Consider the following 21,670-nt stretch of genomic DNA (forward strand, 5'->3'; position numbering starts at 1 on the left):
CTATTCATTCTCTCTACCATTCCTAAACTCTGTGGGTGGTAAGGGATGTGAAACTTCCACTGAATAACCATTAATTTAGCTACCTGTTGGGTCACCTTAGATGTGAAATCTGGGCCTTTGTCTGAGTCAATCATCAGAGGGCATCCCCATCTTGGGATGACTTCCTTGCTCAAAATCTTGGCCACTGTTGGTGACAAAAGCCTCTTACCATTCGGAGACTTTATCTACTATAACAAGCAGATGCTTACCTCTCTTTTTGTGGGGCATATGTGAAAAATCAATCTGTAATTCCTCAAAAAGACCCTGTGTTGGAGGAAGATGGTCATGCTGACCACATTTTTATCCTGTATTATTGTTCCTTAAACAAGTAACACATCTTCCTAATGCTTTTTCATTTCCTGCAAAGTCATCTGCCATCCTCTGTGCCCTATACCATGAAACTGTGCAATAAATACGCACTGTGTTGAGGTATCCCTGTGATCCCCTCTTTGGACATTAGACCATTCTGGTCCAATGTCAAACCTTTGTTTTTCCAATATTGAATATCCTCTGTAGTGCCGGCGTACTGTAATTCTTTGAGCAACAGTTGTTCTGGGAGCATGGGCAGCTCTAACATAGTTAAAATAAGCTTGGCAGAATCCTGCAACAGTTGCAAAGCAGCTTCCTTAGCCATATGATCAGCCAAGGCATTGCCCAGAGAAATGGGGTTGTGTGAAAATGTGTGGGCTCTGCACTAACAGCAATAGCTCGGGGCTTGTGTATGGCTTCCAAAAGATCATTCACTAAGGATGTATGAGAAATACCTTTACCATCAGCTGTAACAAACTCCCTGCACCCCCGAATCTTGTCAAAATCATGCACTACACTAAATGCATACTTGGAATCTGTATAAATGTTAACATCTTTTCCCTCAAACAATTTACAAGCGAGAGTGAGAGCTACCCACTCAGCAGCTTGTGCTGAAAGATAAAGGAGGAGCTTTGCTTCCCACACTGTGTCTGGGAGTTGAACAACGGCGTAACCTGACAAATAAGTGTTGTCATTATGTCTTGTGCAAGAACCATCTACAAAAATATCAATACCTTCTTCAACTGGTTTTCGTAACATGCCAGCCCTGGGGGTAGTGTCTTCATGTATGATTGAGACACAGTCATGTTCCTTGGGAGGAACATTTCAAACCTAGCATGCCATTTAGAACAGCAATTGGTCCTGAACTTGGGGAAGAGTATTTAATAGATACATTAACAGTGTGTAATGAATGTCTCCTCTGATTACGTGACAAGTAATCCTCATCCTCAGGGAGCTGAGGATACAGTTGAGTATAATCAGGAGGTACGGTGGTGGGTGTTGAAGAGATGTCCAAAAGGGGATTATTATTCTGCTTGGCTATTGGGGCAGAAGGGGTTTGTGTTGGGCGCCTGTACCCTATAGCATATTTCAACCAATTTAATGCTCCTCCTTTCATATATTTCATATCCCACTCAGGATTTGGATCAAAATATGGAAATGCAGTTTTGTTCCCTTTATCATGTTCATGTGAAAATCATCATTGTCTCCATCCCTGGGAAAAGTACTCTCCATAGTCTCACTCCATCCTGCTAGATTGTCCACCCATAGGTTAATGTAATAGTAATCCCATGGTGACACTCTGGCAACATACTCTTTACATGTCTCATTAGCTGGTGGCTGAAATTTTTCTAGCGATGATCCATTTTCTTTAGTCACGTTTTTTAAACAATTTTTCTTCTCTCTAAGCGGTGGCTTAGGAGGATCTGGGTACTTCCCCTTAACCTGGGAGTTACCCATCATCAGAAGCAATGTTATGCGAGCAGGCCTATGTGTTTCTGTCCCTGTGATTACTCTTTGTGCAGGGTGAAGCTGTACTGAACTCACATAGAGCTCTGACAAAATTCTTCTCAACTGCACAAGTGCTTCAAGGCTTAAAATCACCTGGACAGATACACCCCTGTTTTGTTTTTTTCAGACTGCCACAATGCTTTCACCTGTCCCAGGTCAATGGGGAAATACCCTCACTGAGCAAGCAGTGCATCTTGCAGTCACCCAGAGAATTATAATACATCTACTTAACAGTTTCTCTAGTTGCAAGCGTACATAAACACTTATCACTTGTATGATTGGAGGGAGGCATATACAAATATTTTGGAAATCAACCTAGGCTTTTTTTAATCCACTGTGCTCCCAAAGCTCCAGTGGAGAATTGCTCGTGCTACTGCAGCACAGATGCTTGTTCGAGATGGGGCAATCAGAGCAAAGTAAGACAAAAATGCTCACTTATATCCAATGGCCTGTCCTATCCCACACTTCTGACACCAGTTTTGTTTAGGACAACTCCTCTTCTCAATAAGCAGGTCTGAAAATCATCCAGCTTGAAAAAAGTGACATCATAGAAACCACTAGCAGTAAATGCCTGCATACAAAAGATACTTTCATGTGGCATGCCCAGAAGTTCCATAATGATCTTTTACTGTACATAGTACAGTTCGCACCCTGCCCTATGAGCCTTTGGTATAACTACTCTCAGCGTGTTCCGCACTTCAGGGGGCACCGCTACCATCCCTCCACATACCTAACCACTGCTAATCCCAAGGGAAAGACAGGGTAGGGTGATTGCAACTTGTTGCCCTGGGATTAAGCCTAAGGCCAAAAGCAGCAAGGGAGGACCCTCTGAAAAGGGACAATCCCCCCCAAGGCCGACTGTCGGGTACCACAGGCACCTTCTGACAAATAATCAGGCAGTATAAACACTACATTTGATCTTAGCCAAAAGGTCGAGAAGTGATCAGGTGTGGGTGATCTAGCTGCTTCAGTTTTAACTTTTGTTGTGTCCATGGGTGTGGGAGAGGTTGCCACTCTCAGCTCTGAGGTTTCTCCTCCTGTTTCCCTGAGGGAGAGTTATTGTCAGTTTCTTGAGAAATCCAGACAATGCAGCTAACCAATGATGTCCAGTGGCATCCAGTTTGGCTGTTGTCAGAAGATAAGTTAGGAGATTACTGTGTTTTGACTTCAAATGAGGCACCATATAAATTATGGCAAAGTAATTCTTGGAAAACATCTTTTTCCATCTCAAGAACTGATCCTTTACTCTTTTCTCCCACTTAGGAGGTAATGGGGTGTGCAAGGAAGAAGACTCCTCTTCTGAGTTTTCACTGAACCCTGCCTTCACCAGATCAATAGGTGTTACTGGAGTAGCCAGACTCTATTGTCCAATCAACATTCATAGCTTTAAGCTGAAGGGGAGTCAGTAACATTCCAAAGACTAATTGCCACCTTCCCTCCATTCTAGGATAAGGCTCTTGAGGCCACAATTTCCGGGCCCAGCTCCACTCCCTTCTCTCCTTGTCGAGAATCAGTCTCCAAGACGACAAGGGGTCCCAGCTTATCCCAAGTCAACTTGACTGTGGCCTTCATACAGACTGTTTTACCAGGCTGCAGCACTCTTTCCCTGGCTCCTAGCCTCCACAATCTTCCCACTCTTTCCGTTGGAGCTCTCTGCTCCTGAACCCCCCTACCCGTTGAAAGGCTTGATACAATTGAGGGTGTATACCCTTGAGTATAAGGTCTTCATGTTTAGCTAGCGGAATAAGCAACCTTCTCACTAGGTCAATGTTGGTTCCAATTAACAGAGTTTTGCCTTGTCCCTGGTGTTCTGGAACATACAACTGCTAGAGTATCAAATGTCTTTGTCATCACTGCTGTCGAGGGACCGCAAGCTATCTTAACTATAATGAAGCCATCATAAGGGAATTGTTCAGAGCCAATACCACAGATCTCCAACTCTTCTAACTTGCACAGAGGGTTATGTTTCAGATACTTGTCATAAAAGTTCCTGTATAGAAAGGTTACTTGAGCCCTAGTGTCTAGCAGTGCCTTAGTGTACATTCCCTCCACCTAAACTGACACTATAGGAGAGGGGCCTACAAGCTTCTCGGATAAATAAATTGGAGTTATATGGTCTGACATTTCATTATCCCTGCTAGTTATTGGAAATATCTGACAGTGACTCGATTTAGGTGGTGAATTGACTTCCTGTGCATTTCCCCCTGGCTCTGGTGGTTTGACTAAGCTTCAAAGAGGATTCAGATTGGCTTTCAGGATACTTCTTCCTACGTTTTTGCTTGGATTTCAGACCCTTCTGATTTTTGGAACATTGGCTTTTCTCAGGGCCCTCAATTAGCTCCTTCATTGAGGCCCCCTGAAATTTCCCCCTTTCTTAGCGAAGAGAAGCTTCTGTATTGCTCGAAGGACTTCAGCCGTTGGACCTGGGGCACTGAGCCCTAAAATGTCCAGGTTCTACACACAGAAAACACTTCTGCTCTTTGTAGACTGAAGCACAGGCTCATCTTTGATCTGGTTTGGCTGCCTGCATTTTCACTTTTTTCTTCATTACCCATAGCAAGTTTTGCTGTATCTGATTCTGAACCAGGGGCGGACTGACCATTTGAAACTTGGGCACTGCCCGAGGGCCCGGGGTCAGTATGGGGCTCCATGAGATGCCCCTGGTACTGCCAAACTTATGCTGTCCTGGAAACAAGCTGGTATAACTTCCTTCCACTCTTATATTACACAAGTGCACTCCATAGCCAACTCTGTCCTCATGTCAATGAGATAGACCTCCTGCTCTGGAACCAGATTCTTCACCAGCTGACAGACTTCCCTCTCAGTCCATTCACTTCCTGATATCTCAATCACCATACACAGTTCCAGGTTTCACCTCATGGCTCTCCTCTTCACGATTGACCGATGATGAACTTCACCATTCAAAATGGCTGTCTTGGTTCCTTTTGGTAGCCTGTTTTGACCTCTTGGTCGTTTAATTATGTTTGTACACCATAATGTTCTCTTTTTGGTTTGTTTTCATTACACAAAGTGTTTATAGAGACATTTATATACATTCATGGGAGCCCTGGATCCGGCTATGCATGCGGCACCATACTATCTCAGCATTCTGACGTCCCTGATGGGCTGCATTGATAGGGTGTGCAGCCGTGTCTCGGGACTTCCATGACGTCCCGGGGGCCTAGGCTCTTGCTGCTTCAGTGGGAGCCTACTGACTTCTGTTTATATTTGGGCTGTTTTTCCCCCTGTGTTTGTTACTGCCTACCCACCACTAGCCCATGCAGTACCGAGTTTTTGTACTGCCTGGGCTACTCTTGACCCCCTGGATTTCTCCGCTATGCGGTTGTCTCAGGGACCAGCCTTTGGGCCATAGTAGCCCCTCCTCATTCCTATTTGGTATTATCCACCACTTTTTCTCTCTTTCTCTCGTGTGACTTCCCTGACCCCCTTTTCCTGCTTTACATCTCCTTCTTCTCCTCTTGGCACCATTCTGTGTATGCTCAAATGAGGATTCACCGCTTTTTAGCGAACTATACTTTCCCGCCATGGGTTCCCTGAATGGCCTTACCCTGAATGTACAGGGCCTTAATGTCCCACAGAAGTGCAACAAAGCCTTTTGATCGTTTGCATCGCAAAAGGCATATGTCATCTGCGTACAGGAGACGCACTTCTCTTCCACTTTTGGCCCCCACTATCCTCAAGTTTTCACTGCTTCCGCTAAATCCAAATGTAGAGGTGTCCTCATAACCTTCCATCACACAACCCCCTTTACACTTCACTCCGAGATCAGAGACCCGGAAGGTCGCTATCTCCTCTTGTCGGGGGGAAATTACCATCATTACTTATTATTCTCCCAATCAGGGCCCACTGCCGTTCCTCTCCCACCTACTGACCATCACCAATTGCTATAATCGTGGCAATCTAGTTGTTTGTGGAGACTCTAACTGCACCCTTTATCCCTTTCTAGACAAATCCCCTCAACTGCCTTTCCAGCTAGCCCCTAAAATCTCCTTTCAACATCTCCTACAAGGTCACTCTTTAGTCAAAACGTGGAGAGAACTTAACTCAGTGAAACGTCGCTATACCTACTACTCTTATCCTCACAAAATATTTTCACGTATTGATCATATTTTCATGACTGTCGGTTCCTCTTCTCGGCTTCTGATATCCTCTCCATATCCTGACCATAGTGCTGTCTTCACATCTATCGCATCCTTGGCACCCTCGACAACTGATTCCTCTTGGGTTACCAATGATTATCTACTGTCCCATCCATCCCACAGTTTAGACATAGAGATTGCTCTTAAAGAGTATTTGTCGCTCAATTCTACCCCAGATCAATTCTCTCCTCCTTCTTTGGGATACACACAAACCTGTTCTTCAAGGGTTCTGTATCAGCAAAGCATCCTTCCTGAATAAAGAGAAGCGTCAACTACGCTCCCATCTTGAAATGAATTACAACCAGTCATATCAGGCCTTTCAGACCACTCCGACACCTAGCACTCGAAAAGCTTTGGTGCAATCTCAGTTGGAACTGGATCTCTTTCTTACGGATCACGCAGAACTTTCTCTCCATAGGTCTCGGCATAAATATTATACCAAAGTGAATAAGCCAGACACATTCCTAGCCCTCTCAACTAGAGAAGGAGAGAAGGTGAGCAAACTTTTTGTAGTAAGCAACAGAGAAGCCATCTGGACCAGGACGTTTACGAAGCTTCAGGGCCTTGATAGCAATCAAGGTTTCAGTTGGGGTGATTGGTTTTTCGAGAGCTTCCAGTTGGTGGTCTGACAGTTTCAGGAAAGTAAGGTGGGCTAAGAGTAAACTGAAGCCCTGATTGCTATCAAGGCCCTGAAGCTTCGTAAACGTCCTGGTCCAAACGGCTTCTCCGCTGCTTACTACAAAAAGTTTGCTCACCTTCTCTGCCCTATTTTAACAAATGCTTTCAATGCTATCTTAACTGGTCAGTCTTTTAACCCCAACACAGTGACAGCAAATATTTCCATTATCCCCAAACCCAACTATAGACCAATTTCCCTTCTTAATATAGATATTAAACTCTTCGTGAAAATCCTCTCCACTCACTTTAACCCGTTTATAGGCTCTCTCATCCACAATGACCAAGTAGGCCTTATACCCACCCGCCAAGCAGGCGATAATGTTCGACATGCAGTCCTCCTCTCTCATTTAGCCCGTTCTCGCAACATTCCCAATTGCTTCTTTTCCTTAGACGTTAGGAAGGCTTTCAACACTGTCTCATGATCCTATCCTGATCTTTTCCCCGTCATTGGAGGTCCATAGAGGTCACGTGAGGTGTGTGTTGGAACGGCTCTGCCAACACGGCCTATATGCCAAGGCAGACAAGTGCTGTTTTGAACAGCATAGTATCACTTTTTTGGGTCTGACCATCTCCACCACGGGAATAGCCATGGATCCTCAAAAAGTCTCGGCTATCTTGGATTGGCCAGTACCTACTGAGAAAAAGGCGGTCCAGCGCTTCATTGGCTTTGCAAACGTCGATAGGAAGTTTATCAAAAACTTTTCAGGCCTGGTTTCCCCGATTACCCAGTTGACCAGACAGGGGGTCCGTTTCCAGTGGACACTGGAGGAAGCATGAAGCATTTGCTGCTTTAAAGAAGTTGTTCACTGAAGCCCCTATTCTGAGCCATCCTGACCCATCATTACCCTATATCCTGGAGGTAGATGCGCCTGAGAACGCAGTGAGGGCAATTCTGTCACAGAGGAAGGGCATTAAGGAGCTCATGCACCCGGTGGCCTTTTTCTCTAGAAAACTAACTTCTGCAGAAAGGAATTATGATATCGGGGACCGGGAGCTTCGGGCAATCAAGGTAGCACTAAAGGAGTGGAGGTATTTACTAGAGGGGGCCGTACACCCAATAATAATATTTACAGACCATAAGAATCTCTAATATTTGAGGACAGCAAAGCGCCTAAGACCACGTCAGGCCAGGTGGGCACTCTTCTTTTCGCGATTTGACTTCCACATCATCTATAGGCCAGGGTCAAAAAATACTAAGCCCGCAGGGGACCCTGAAGAGATTCCCAAACCTGACACCATCCTGTCCTCGGGAAATTTTCTGGTCCTACAATCCGAGCTCTGCTCTAAACTGCAGACCGCATCCGTAGGTATGCCAGGTCCACCCGGTATTCCCTTATTGAATAGGAAGGGGCTTCTTTGGAAAGAGGATCAGATTGTGGTTCCAGAGGAAGCTTGTACTTTGGTACTTGGATATTGCCATGACCACCCGTTAGCAGGGCATTTTGGAGTACACAAGACCCTGGAACTGTTGCAGCGTACATTTTGGTGGCCCAATATGGCCAAGGATTGCGAGTCATATGTTAAGACTTGCACCATTTGCTAGAGGAATAAACCTACTAGGAACAAGGCCTGGGGCCTATTACGCCCATTACCAATACCTGACAGACCATGGAGTATGATCTCCATCGATTTTATTGTGGAACTTCCACCCTCTCAGGACCACACAGCGATCTTTGTGATCATAGACCGTTTGTCCAAGATGGCCCATTTTGCACCTTTAAAAGACACACCTATGGCCCCTGAGACAGCACAGGTTTTTATCAGGGAGGTGGTGAGACTCCATGGGATTCCTAAGGATATCGTGTCAGACAGGGGGGTTCAGTTCACATCTAGATTTTGGAAGGCTCTATGTGAAACGCTCAAGATTAAGCTGTCGTTCTCCTTTGCATATCACCCACAAACCAATGGCCAGATGGAGCGAACGAATCAGACCCTGGAGCAGTACCTCAGGTGCTATACCACTTTCCTCCAAGACGACTGGTTGAGCCTCCTGCCACTAGTGGAGTTTGCGTATAACAACGCGAGTCATTCCGCTACAAAGCAGGCTCCCTTTTTCGCGAATTATGGATTCCACCCCGTATTCTTACTGGATCTGATTCCGAAAGTCACGGTCCCGGCCACGTAGGACATGTTAAGTTTTTTATCCTCTAATAGCAAAGTGCTGCAAGAGGCGATGGCAAAGGCCCAGGAGGACAATAAGAGGGCCTTTGATAGGAGGAGAAGGGGAGAATTAAGCTTGCACCCGGGGGACCAGGTCTGGTTAGCCACAACAAATCTTAAAATGTCCTGCCCATCAAAGAAACTGGCACCTAAGTTCCTGGGTCCGTTTCGGGTAAAACGTAAAGTCAATGAGGTACAATGGCGTATGAACTCATGCCACCTTCTTTCAGAATTCATCCGGTCTTTCATGTGTCACTATTGAAGCCGGGGACACCAGACTCCTTTCCGGATCGGAGGTCTAAACCTCCAGAGGCAATAAACATCGACGGAGAAGAGGAGTTTGAGGTAGAGGCAATCCTAGATTGTAGGAAGAGGAAAGGCCAAACTCAGTTCTTGGTCAAATGGAAGGGGTACGGGGTTGAGGAGAATTTGTGGGAGCCAGCCCAAAATGTTCACGCCCCAAGACTCATTCGGGAATTCTTTCAGAACCAGCCGTCTAGGAGGGGTCGGTTGGGCATTCGGAGGCTGCCCGTAGGGGGGGGCCATATCAGGACTGCGGGTCTCGCCGCGGCGCACAAGTCTGCACATGCGCATATTGCCTAGGCGCACTAATGTGCAGGCACTAGGACCTGGGCGGCGGCGGCGGCAATTGCGGCCACGCATGCGCACTCGCGCCTGGCACCAATGGCGGTGCAGGGCGCACTATTTAAACGGGCCAGGCGGTGATCAGGTTGCCGCAAGGTCTAGTTCCTGTACCTGTGTTTCTGAAGTGTGTTCCTGTTGCCGATCCTGCTTGTCCTGATTTGTGTTGACCTTCTCCTGCTCTGACCCCCGGCTCGTCCCTGACTACTCTCCTGCCTGTTGCTATATTACTATTGGACCTCCCATTGCTAAAGCTTGGCTTGTGACCCAGCTGCTCTCTGTCTACTGCTTGGTACCTACCTGCCGCCACTGTTACCGACCCGGCTAGTCTGACTGCGATCATTCCTGACTGTCATCCATCCATCCCGCTCAGGACCTGGACTTGTCAGCCTCTTCACATCAGGCTCACCCCCGACACGTACCCTCGGCGGGACCCTTCTACCACAGTTGGGTGCACTCAGAGGTCGCGACTTGGTTTCAGTCTTGCACCAAGTCCATCCCCACCATCAGGGGCTCTGGTGAAAAGGCAGACTGGGACTTAGACTCCGTGTCCTGGGGAATCCCGTTCTGTGGATCACTAGAGATCCCCCTGGGCAGTGTCTGACAAGTACATATGGTTTTGTTGAATTAGCATATGCCAAAACTGGTGCATGGGTAAGGCAGTGTTTGAGCTTTTCAAATGCCCTTTCACAGACAGGAGTCCATCTGTCTTCGACACTCTCTTTGGAGCCCCTTGGGCCCTTTGTGCTCTTTTTAAAGGAATGTCTTCATCTATAGTATATCTTCATGGTCCATATGCCTTTGTAGCAACTGGTTGAGAGGCTTCGCAATGTTTGAGAACCCATCTACAAACCGTCTGTAGTAACCACAGAAGCTCAGAAAAGAACGCAGTTCAGTAATGGTCTGTGGCCTGGGCCAGGTGGTGACTGCTGCAGCTTTACTTGTGTCTGTAGCTATTCCATCCGCTGACACTACATGCCCTACATAGGTTACAGAGGGCTGGAAAAAATTTACACTTGTCAAGGAATAGTTTCAAACCCTCTTTCTCAAGCCTGTCTAGTAGTTTGGCAAGCATCTCTTCATGCTCTCCAAGGGTTTTCCCAAAAACAATTATGTCATCCAGATAGACAAATACCTCCAATAAATGCATATCTCCCACGGTGTTCTCCATGAGCCTTTGAAAGGTGGCAGGTGAACGGTCTTTGGAATCTGATAATATCCACTCCTTAAATCTAGAACACTGAACCATTTGCTTCCCACCAGACAATTTAGAGCATCTTAAATACTGGGAGTAGTTTACTGGTCTGGAATACTTCTTTGATTTAACCGCTTTCCAACTGCTCTATAGCAGATACACTGCTACAGGGTGGCAGGGGTGCGCAAAATCACATGTATATATACGTGATTTTGCATTTTCAGGTGAGGGGCACGTGCCCTACCCACAGTGCCATTTGTGGCCATGGCTATCGATCTCCGGGTCCCGGCCGGTGATTACCCGCTGCCGCCCAGTGATTACCGAGCATCTCCAACGGGGAGGTGGACTGTTTTGTCAGCTCAAGCACACTCCTTGTCAGCTTGGGCACACTGCTCTAGATGGCTGTGCACAGCACAACCATCTAGAGCAGTGTGATTACAGTAAAGCACACTGACACCACCCCCCAGTAAAACACTCCCTGCACACAGTTAACCCTTTGACCTCCCCTCATATTAACCCCTTCCTGCCCAGTGCCATTAGTATAGTGTCAGTGCTTTTTTTTTCAGCACTGATCACTGTGTTGGTGTCACTGGGGATGTCAGTGACACCAAGTCAGTTCCTCCCAGTGTCAGAATGTCCGCAGCAGTCCCGCTATAAGTCGCTGATTGCCGCCATTACTAGTAAAAAAAAAATTCCAGTATCTGTACCACCATTTGTAAACGCTAAAACTTTCATGTAAACCAATTAATTTACATGTATTGGGGTTCTTTTTTTTTTTAGCAGATACATGTAGCAGAATACATTTTGGCCTAAATTTATGACGAAATTTTATTTTTTATTTTTTTTACAGGGCATGTTTAATATCAAAAGTCTAAAATATTGTTTTTTTTCTCAAAATTGCCGGCCTTTTTTTCTTCTTCTAGCTCAAAAAATAAAAAATGCAGAGGCGATCAAATAACACCAAAAGAAAGCTCAATTTGTGGAAAAAAAGGATGTAAATTTCATTAGGTGCAGCATTGCATGACCACGCAATTGTCAGTTAAAGTAATGCAGCACAGTAACGCAAAAAAATGGCCTGGTCAGGAAGGGTTACCCCCCCTCCTCTGGAGGGCAAGTGTTTAAGATGCAATAATCAACACACATCTGTATTGATCCATTTTTCTTTCTAACAACGACAATTGGGGAAGCATAGGGGTTTCTAGACTCTCTGATTATCCCAATGGCTTTTAACTCTTCCAAATGTTTCCTTAAATCTTCCAAATCACCTGGTGCCACTCTTCTAGAGCGTTCCCTGAAAGGGCGATCTTCTTTCAACCTGATACCACGATGACCACTGTTAGTGCAGCCCATATCCAGCTCACTGGTAGAAAAACAGTTTTTCTTCTTCATCAACAGGTTTTTTGCTCAAATTTTCCATTCAGGTGATAGCAGTCCACCCCCCAGGTCTATATTATCCAGATTTATCTCCCCTATATTGTTGTAGACAGGGGTGGGCATAGGAAAGGCAGTATAGACATTACCCAGGCATACTTTAGGAGGAAGAATCACTGGAGTATCCCCTATGTTTTTCAGGCCTACCGGTAACCACATCATCCTGTTGTTTCATTTTACTAGCTGGCCAGACTTCTGGTACTAAATAAAGTTCTGGTGGTAACTGCTTCCCTTAAACTTTCAGCTGTTTCTTTTGTTTCTCAGGGACATCCCATTCATCTAACGCCTGTATGGCCTATTCCATCCATTCCTCAAAGTCATCTCCCAATGGTGTAGGTTGCTTACCAGAGAAGAATCGTAATTTGCAATATTCAGACCTATTATTCAATGGAATAAATGTCAAACACTTCTCCACTAGATTTCCAAGGGTATTCAAAACCTCTAAGCCAACAGTAGCTGGTGAAGAATCAGGTTATTAGCCTAGTATAGGCTATCTTGGAGGTGAGCGCACATCTTAATCTTACTAAGGAAGTCACCTGGAATTATTTATTGATTTGAATCACTGGGAATTATCACTGCTTATTCACAGAGACTCATTATTTGCAATTGTTAAGCACGGGATGTCACATCTTATTTTGTTGATCACATGTTTTTTATATTGATACATGTTTGGTTTATGATATGGTTTCTTTGGAAATATGAATTGATTTTGAGTTTATTATTTTTCACTTTGAGGAGGAGCGCAGCATTATTTATATTTGTTTCACAATTATTTACACATATAAGGAGGATGTGTTGTATGTTAGCACACCTTTTTGATTAATAGTAGGTGGCTCGCAAGTTATAATCTCGTTTTTTATATAAAGGGTCAAATATACCTCCTAGTGCAGGCTGAACCTGATTCTTTTGGACCACTGAGCAACAGACCAGGTCTGCTTTTCTTTAGCCCAGGTAAGACGATTCTGACGTTGTTTGTTGTTCAGGATGGGCTTGACAAGAGGAATAGGACATTTGAAGCCCATGTCCTGGATCCGTCTGTGTGTGGTGGCTCTTGATGCACTGACTCCAGCCTCAGTCCACTCCTAGTGAAAGTCCCCAACACTTTTGAATGGCCTTTTCCTGACAATCCTCTCCAGGCTGCGGTCATCCCTGCTGCTTGTGCACCTTTTTCTTCCACACTTTTCCCTTCCACATAACTTTCTATTAATGTGCTTTGATACAGCACTTTGGGAACATCCAACTTCTTTTGCAATTACCTTTTGAGGCTTTCCCTCCTTATGGAGGGTGTCAATGATGGTTTTCTGCAAAACTGTCAGGTCAGCAGTCTTTCCCATTATTGTGATTGCTACTGAACCAGACTGAGAGACCATTTAAAGGCTCAGGAACCCTTTGCAGGTGTTATGGCTTAATTAGCTGATTAGAGTGGGACACTTTGAGCCTAGAATATTGCACCTTTTCACAATATTCTAATTTTCTGAGATTGCGGATTTGGGGTTTTCATGAGCTGTAAGCCATAATCATCACAATTATGACAAATCACGGTTTGCACGATCTTGCTTTGCATGTAATGAGTCTATCTCATATATTAGTTTCACCTTTTAAGTTGCATTACTGAAATAAATGAACTTTTGCATGATATTCTAATTTTTTGAGTTTCACCTGTAGGTTCAGCTCCCACCTGAATCTGGTGACACCTCCGATTATACCCATAACACTTATACACTCGTAAAATATTTTTTTATGGGCTTTATTGTAGAAGACAAGCCCTGAAAAAAAAAAGCTGAATTAACACTGGAAATGTACATAAAATATAGATACCACTTTGCATAACATAATTAGTAAGAAGTCACTATTCACTATTCAGGATGGCATATGAGGGTGATACTGACACATGAAATAACAATAACTGTTATTGAGGTATATCAGCTGATTGACATTGGCTGTAACAGTACTATTTAAAGCAGAAATGTCCTACCTAACCACTGGCCAGTGGGAGGAAACTTAAAGTCTCTCAACATTGGGGCCCTTTAATTAATAGAAGAGTGTTCACTCTCTGAATGGGAGAGTATTTGTAATCCAGGGGTAGCAGGATAGCACAGTCTCCTTTAAGCCAAACTTCCCAGTGAACTTTACAGTAGTAAAGATAAAGAACACTCCAAAAATGCCTTCACCATCCAGGAGAATCCTGTTGTATTGACACTTGTGCAGCAGGTTTAGAGAAGCAAGTCTATGTAGAGATAGGAAACTAGAACACACTCTTCAGCCACAGCACAAGTTTTGAAGAAACATAATAACCAGTAGCATACAGTGGAAGAATTCTCACATCAATCAGCAGTATGAAAACTAATTCTGAGCAGCTTGGGCTTTTCAAGATCTGTGTTCCTCTGAGGATTACAGAGCAGGCTTTCTCACAAGCATTCTCCAGAGATGAACAGCAAATGCAGCAGTATCAAAATACCCTTTCATCACAGAATACTCACTGTTTCTGGACTGTCCTCTAGGTAGCATTAAACAGTAGTAGAAATCCTCTCTCTCTCTCTCTCTCCTACAGCAGCTCCAAGCTTTGAGAGACACATGCACTTGAGTGGCTGTAATCCTGAATGTCAGGCAGCACAATTCTTGGTTTGCACACTGCCCTCCTGCAACAATTCCCCTGGGTACACACACCCAGCCCAGTTTATGGTTTCTTGCAGCACACAGAGTGAGACTTTTCCGGCTTTACACCGCGCTCCACGCGGTCCCAACCCAAAATGTCTCCTTCCCCACATGTGTCTTTCTTAGCCCCCTTCCTTCCTCTTTTCCTCCTTCCTCAACAGCCAATCATAAGTTCAGCTACAGCAGTGCTGCTATGGGGGGATCCTTCTAAGCTGTAGCAACAAAAAGAAACAAAAGAGAAGCTTGACAAAGGAGCACGCTAGGACTGCTATCTCACAGCACATGCTCAGGAAATGCATTGCAACGATGCCCGTGACGTCATTACGCACACGCTGCGCTCCACTGTGTGTTCCAAGCCTCGGTGCCAGACCCCCTCCATCTTGCCAGCTGTAATGCCTGACACTGACAGATGACAGATCATCATCCAAGACTGCACACTATGCCATTCGCCGTGGCGGATTCCCATTGATGGATATTTAAGTGCCTTTTTTAATCTAGATAAAAGGTAGATTTTTAGAGGTTCAAATATAAGTTACTGTATCACCCAATATATGGTTTCCATCCAGTAGCCAAAAAACATGCAGACAAAAAGGGGGTTTGTGAAAAGAAATTCACAGGAAAGCGGCTACATTATGAACAGAATGTGATACTCAGAGAAATTTCCAAAAATTATGCTTTATTTCACATTAATAATTGACATACGGGCAATCGCCCTGGTTTACCATCACCTCAGTATGAGACAATACACACAGACCTAAAACCATAAAAATCACACCAAGACCGGTCTAGGTATATGTGCTACAAAGGCTACGACCACAATAGTCTAAAGCACTTGCAGCACTAGCACATAGGTAACACTCCCTAAAGGAGGTATATTCAAAAAATTATACCATAGGTATAATTATACCATAGGTATATACCTATGGTATAATTATACCATTATACCATAGGTATGCAATATCACATGCTATATATGTAAGCATATATCATTACCATATAGGTTACACCCCATAAAAGGAGATTTTCCAAAAATTGTACCAAAGGTATGTCATATCACATGCATGCAAAAAGGACAGTCACAGTTATCATCTGGAGAGAGGCATAACCCTTAAGCCTATAAAGGGCAATATGGGTAAAACAGTATATATATGCAGTACAGCCCTATATATGCACACGTGATTGGGGCCCATTAATCTGCATGTGAAAATGGCTGCCTCCTTGTAGGTCAGCGTGCATATCACCAATGCGCATGATCGGAAGTGACGTATCTGACGTATGACGTCAACGCGTTTCGCCGATGGGTGTATCTCACTCAGCTTCGTCAGGACCAATGAGACTCCTGCATTTCAGCTTCCTATTTATAGTGGGTTTAAACCCACCCATTTATACAAATTATTGACTTGCAGCCATTCTCAATGGAAAAAAGGGGGCTAATTACTTAGCACAACAGCTGGTCATTACTCAAATTAAAAGGAACAGGCAACTGGATATATCAAAGAGAGGAAAGGCTTGACAATTCTATCAATGCTAAAGAAGATAAAAAATAATAAAAAATCACCGCAAATTCACCAGAAGATGGCAATATTAATAAGGGAATCTCCAGACCTGGTCATTAAGTCAAAGGTATCTAAAATCACAATAGGGATTCTTTAATTAATATCGCCATCTTGTGGTGGTTTTGAGGTAATTATTATTGTGATTTTAGATACCTTTGACTTAATGACCAGGTCTTGAGATTCCCTTATTAATATCGCCATCTTGTGGTGGTTTTGAGGTAATTATTATTGTGATTTTAGATACCTTTGACTTAATGACCAGGTCTGGAGATTCCCTTATTAATATTGCCATCTTCTGGTGAATTTGCGGTGATTTTTTATTATTTTTTATCTTCTTTAGCATTGATAGAATTGTCAAGCCTTTCCTCTCTTTGATATATCCAGTTGCCTGTTCCTTTTAATTTGAGTAATGACCAGCTGTTGTGCTAAGTAATTAGCCCCCTTTTTTCCATTAAGAATGGCTGCAAGTCAATAATTTGTATAAATGGGTGGGTTTAAACCCACTATAAATAGGAAGCTGAAATGCAGGAGTCTCATTGGTCCTGACGAAGCTGAGTGAGATACGCCCATCGGCGAAACGCGTTGACGTCATACGTCAGATACGTCACTTCCGATCATGCGCATTGGTGATATGCACACCGACCTACAAGGAGGCAGCCATTTTCACATGCCATGAGTCATGCAATGGCTGTACAGGCGCCATGGAGAGGTCGGAACCCGCGAAATGTCGGCTGATGTAAGCGGTGGTTCCCTGGATCAACACGGCAGTACTTATGAAGGATTTTTCTTCTTTTTTCTACTACCCATTGCACAGGTGGATGGGGAGATTATGGTGCTTTATATAGAAACAAGGCATACTACATGTATTGCAACAGGCGGAAGATCTACTGGGCCTCATCTTGTTTCTAATATTAAAGTGGTTTGCAGTCCACATGCTGTGGTGAAGAAACCATTTAAAGCAGGTCTCTGCTATTTGCATCTATTTCTCCATCAAGACAACAACAGGGACTCTTTCAACTATAAGAATCCTTGCAACTATTCATGTACATTACAGATTAATGGGCCCCAATCACGTGTGCATATATAGGGCTGTACTGCATATATATAATGTTTTACCCATATTGCCCTTTATAGGCTTAAGGGTTATGCCTCTCTCCAGATGATAACTGTGACTGTCCTTTTTGCATGCATGTGATATGACATACCTTTGGTACAATTTTTGGAAAATCTCCTTTTATGGGGTGTAGCCTATATGGTAATGATATATGCTTACATATATAGCATGTGATATTGCATACCTATGGTATAATTTTTTGAATATACCTCCTTTAGGGAGTGTTACCTATGTGCTAGTGCTGCAAGTGCTTTAGACTATTGTGGTCATAGCCTTTGTAGCACATATACCTAGACCGGTCTTGGTGTGATTTTTATGGTTTTAGGTCTGTGTGTATTGTCTCATACTGAGGTGATGGTAAACCAGGGCGATTGCCCGTATGTCAATTATTAATGTGAAATAAAGCATAATTTTTGGAAATTTCTCTGAGTATCACATTCTGTTCATAATGTAGCCGCTTTCCTGTGAATTTCTTTTCACAAACCCCCTTTTTGTCTGCATGTTTTTTGGCTACTGGATGGAAGCCATATATTGGGTGATACAGTAACTTATATTTGAACCTCTAAAAATCTACCTTTTATCTATTGTATCTCTTGGGTTCTTATGGACCTATTCTTATAGAGGTTTTTTTGACTTTGGTAATATGGTTGACCATCACCTCAGTTGATGAGTTTTTTATATTCAAGGTGGCTGGAATACATCGATCGGAAAGGCTTGTTTTCATGGCATTTATAAAAGGAGAGGAGGTTGAGTTAGAAATGCATAAAGCTTTTGTAGCAGAAGGTCCGGGTGTGACTACAGAGGACGAGGACATTAAAATAAAGTTTCGGGAACATAAAAAACTGGTTATTAAGCGTCTTAACCGGAAATGGGATGTATGCTTCTTGGAAGCCTACATTAGACAGAATATTATTCCACGTGGTTTGAGGAGTAAGGTTGTCCCGGCTGAACATCTACATAGTGAAAGGTTTTTAGAGAAATGGAAGGTGCTATGCATAGAACATGGAATTAAAGGTATGAGGCTTATTGTTGAAGAAAAACTGCAACTTGAAGAATTGGATCTGGCTATCACTAAAAGTGTAGAAGGATTAGACCCATTTAAAAATCAGGAGAATTTTGAAAAATATAATGAACAACTTAAAAAAGAAGTTGAAAAGGTTCAAAAAAATCTTAGAACCACTAAACAAACTAAATTTAGACGTGACCTCAAAGATTGGGAAACAGGAGAGATCTTTGACCTTACTATAAAAAGAGGTAGAAGTCGATCTAAACGAAGAGTTTTTCGTTCACACTCTAGATCAATGGGGGAAACCGTGTCTAGTGAAAGTGACTCTGAAAATCTTGGTAAATCTGTATCTTTTTTAGACCAACAGGATGGAGAACTTCCCCGAATCAATCAATTACAGATGGGAAGAGGAACCAAAAAGAAAATAGAGGAATCCTTAAAAAACAAACATCAGGAGGACAAGGGCAGAACAAGAAGTCAGAAAAGGTAGTTGATGAAATTACCCATGATAAGAAGGTAATCAATTTGGCTAATTTTCCACTCAAAAGGGAACATATTACTTTACTAAATAAAGGTATGTCCTTTTCACCAGTGACCCCCATGGATGAATTCGAAGTATTTAAGGATGTTAATTTATTTTTAAGAAAAGTATTTTTAAGATTGATACATGGTAATCCCACTATGTTGGAGGATATGGGTTCGGACTCTTCCATGGAGGATCGGAAAATGCTCGATATGTTGATATCTCTCATGGAGGAAAGTGATGAGAATGAAGTAGAACTGGATAATCACAATGATGTGATCAGAAAAGTCGATCTAAATATTAGGTCGACCAAAATGCCAACAATACGTTCCAACATGAGGATATCGGCATTTCTAGATTTAGTTGCTGATGATCTTAAAAACCTTGAGTGGAGAATGCCAATTGGTGACAATCTTACAAAGAAAGAAAGAAAAGCCCTTAAAGAATTAAAAGAGACCAAGAATATTGTAATTAAGAGAAGTGATAAGGGGGGTAATGTAGTTATTTTAAACGAACAAAACTATGTCAAAGAGGTGAAGCGCCTACTGGGGGATTCATCTACATATAGGAAATTAGCCACTAATCCCTTTCATGTAGTGGTGAAAAAATTAAACTCTATCTTAATGTTGGGAAAAGAGGTAGGTCTTCTAACTAAAAAGGAGTATGAATATCAGAGAATTGAAGAATTTAATCACCCTACCTTTTATATCATTCCTAAAATACATAAAAATCAGGAGAACCCTCCAGGTAGACCTATTGTTTCTGCCATTAATGGTCCCCTAGATAAAACAGGGAAATATATTGACTTGTTCCTCAAAGACATGGTTCCTAATCTTTCCTCTTATGTAAGAGATACTAAAGATGTTCTGGCTAAAATTGAGAATTTAATTATTAATGAAAACTCCATTCTAGTGGGAATAGATGTGGAATCACTTTACACATCGATCCCACATGAATGTGGTTTGAGATCGACTTTCCACTTTCTTGATAAAACATACCCTGCTTTGGGGGGACAGAATGAATTTATTAGTGAGTTGCTGGATTTTGCATTACGACATAATTTTTTCCAATTTAACAATACCTTTTATCAACAGATTAGAGGTACAAGTATGGGGGCACCATGGGCTCCGGCCTATGCATGCCTGCATTTAGGTTTTTGGGAGGAGCAGGTCGTATTCAGGTCAGCAAGGTTTCTTGCAAATGTCCAGATTTGGTTGAGATATATTGACGATGTCTTCCTTGTATGGAGAGGAACATCAGAGGAACTAAAACTCTTTATGGAGGAGTTAAATCAAAACTCTTTCAATATTGGACTTACATATCTGTTTGATGAAAGGTGCATTTCCTTCCTTGACCTGGAAATTAGACTTGAGGATGGGAGACTCCTTACAAAAACATTTAGAAAACCTACTGCAGCTAACACCTTATTAGAGGCCAGAAGTTATCATCCACGTTCACTGATTTCGGGAATCCCAGTGGGACAGTTCCTGAGATGTCGGAGAAACTGTTCAAATATCAATGATTTTAGGATGGAAGCGCAGGACCTCTATAAAAGGTTTAGAGAACGGGGATATTCTCACTCCCAAATTAGAAAAGCTCGGAGACGGGCATATCAAACTGACCGTAAGAGTTTATTATCTCCTAAAAAGGATGAGAAGGTTAAATTAAGTGAGCAACCTGTTAGAATGATAACCCAATTTGGAGCTCAATGGCAAGCTGTGAAACAAATATTAGAAAAACATTGGAAGATTCTAACCCAATGCCCCAAATTGAGTAAAATTGTAGGTGAGCGTCCCCAAATGGTAGCAAGAAGAGCACCAAATCTTGATGACCTTCTTATTCATTCCAACTATCAACCGTTAAAACAAACAACATGGTTAAAATCACGTACTAAAGGGATGTATAAATGTGGAAAATTTCAAATCTGTAAATATGTGGATCGTACAGATTCTTTCTGTGATTCAAGAAATAGCACTCACTATAAAATTCAAAGTCTTATAAATTGCTCCACAGTAAGAGTATTATACATACTGACTTGTCCTTGTAAGAAGATGTATATTGGTAAGACTAAAAGACAACTTAAAGTACGAATAGGTGAACACTTTAGAGATATCAGATCCAATGATCCTGAAAGTAATCTTGCCCAGCATTATGCTAAGCATCATGGAGGTAAATTGGATGGTACAAAAGTGAAAGGTTTCTATGCATTGCATTTTCCCCAAAGGAGAGGTGATTTTGACAAGGAATTATTAAGAAAGGAAAAATATTGGATATATAAACTTGATACATTGTACCCAAAGGGGTTAAATGTTGAATGTGATCTCCAGGTATTCCTGGATAAATAGATCTATACGGATTCTTTGCTTAACATTGCCATTTTATGGCTAGTTTGTGGTAACTTTTTATCTCCATTAATGTTCAAATAACATGTTAAAATATTATGATAAGCCTTTCTCTTTGGGGAGGTGTTCAATGGTCTGTTGATCTATATTTGAATTTAAATTTAGAAGCGGAAAAAGACTAGCTATTGAGCTAATTAGCCTCCTCTCTATTGAAAATAGCTGTATGCTAATAAATGGTTATTTTGAGTTTTAGGTATCTTTGGTAAAATAACCCTATATAGGGATTCTTTAATTAATATCGCCATCTTGTGGTGGTTTTGAGGTAATTATTATTGTGATTTTAGATACCTT

General features: G+C 42.7%; 2 protein-coding genes across 19 annotated transcripts in view; one reads left to right on the plus strand and one right to left on the minus strand.

Annotated features, from left to right (window-relative positions):
- The window catches only part of LOC149443234 (neurexin-2-like), a 2,355,461-nt gene that overhangs the window by 314,458 nt on the left and 2,019,333 nt on the right, over positions 1–21,670 (plus strand). The window lies entirely within an intron of this gene.
- Positions 1–21,670, minus strand: part of LOC149443237 (uncharacterized) — a 182,783-nt gene that overhangs the window by 2,324 nt on the left and 158,789 nt on the right. The gene's annotated exons all lie outside the window — the stretch shown is intronic.

The sequence above is a fragment of the Staurois parvus genome, unplaced genomic scaffold (assembly GCF_062004578.1).
Source record: "Staurois parvus isolate SC_StPar_1 unplaced genomic scaffold, SC_StPar_1.0 ptg000866l, whole genome shotgun sequence".
In the NCBI taxonomy this organism is placed as follows: Eukaryota; Metazoa; Chordata; class Amphibia; order Anura; family Ranidae; genus Staurois; species Staurois parvus.